Source organism: Trypanosoma theileri (assembly GCF_002087225.1).
Source record: "Trypanosoma theileri isolate Edinburgh chromosome Unknown TM35_Tth_158_V1, whole genome shotgun sequence".
NCBI lineage: Eukaryota > Euglenozoa > Kinetoplastea > Trypanosomatida > Trypanosomatidae > Trypanosoma > Trypanosoma theileri.
The window spans coordinates 7,261-8,089 of NW_021640000.1; positions in this window are offsets into that span (position 1 = coordinate 7,261).

Below are 829 nucleotides of genomic sequence, written 5' to 3' on the forward strand. Positions count from 1 at the left end.
TTGGCCAGGGATCAAATTGCAGATAACACCTGGGGTGTTGATGACGATTCTTCTGAGTCGTCTGCATCTCACAAGCCGGAAGGATCGGGTAGTTTAGAAACCGATGGATCGACACTCTCTTTTGGGGTTAATTGTTTTTCAATGATGCTTCTACCGTTATTAACCCTGGCTCTCGTTCTATTTGAGGATGGTATTTTTATCTGAAGTTTTTGTAACCGAATATGATTGAATAACCCACATAAGATGATCTGTTTTTTTTTTTTCTTTTGACCGTCATTTCACTCGCTGAGAAAAGCCAAACATACGCTTCTCTCGAGGAAATTGATGTGTCGGTATGAACTGAATGTAATTGTAATACCCAAATTGATTGCAGAAAGATCAATTGGCGTATACATTCAAGTTGGTATGTTCTTGGAACCATATTCTCTTTTTTTCTACTAATTAAATTGTATTTTTCTTTACTTGTTCACTCGCTTTTTTTTATTGGATGGTGTCTCTTTGAAAAGAATATGTGTTTGCTAATGGTCTATTCTTTTGTGGGTTGGTGTGTGTTGTTTTCATTTTTCTTTCACTTTATTGTTTTGTTGCTTTTTGCGGGCGCGAAGAGTTGCCGGCTGAACACCTAGGAGGAGTTTGGGTTTTTGGTTGTTTCTCTTTATTAGCGTTTAAATATGGTTTAGATGTATGACTTTGGTCCCGTACTCAGTCGATCCGTGAGTGGAGTGCCTTGAGTAGGCGTTTGAAAGTCTACATTCATCAAAATAGACCTAAAAAGGTGATGGTCACCATTGTCGACGGAAATGCCTTCTCCTAATGAATCTGGAGTGAC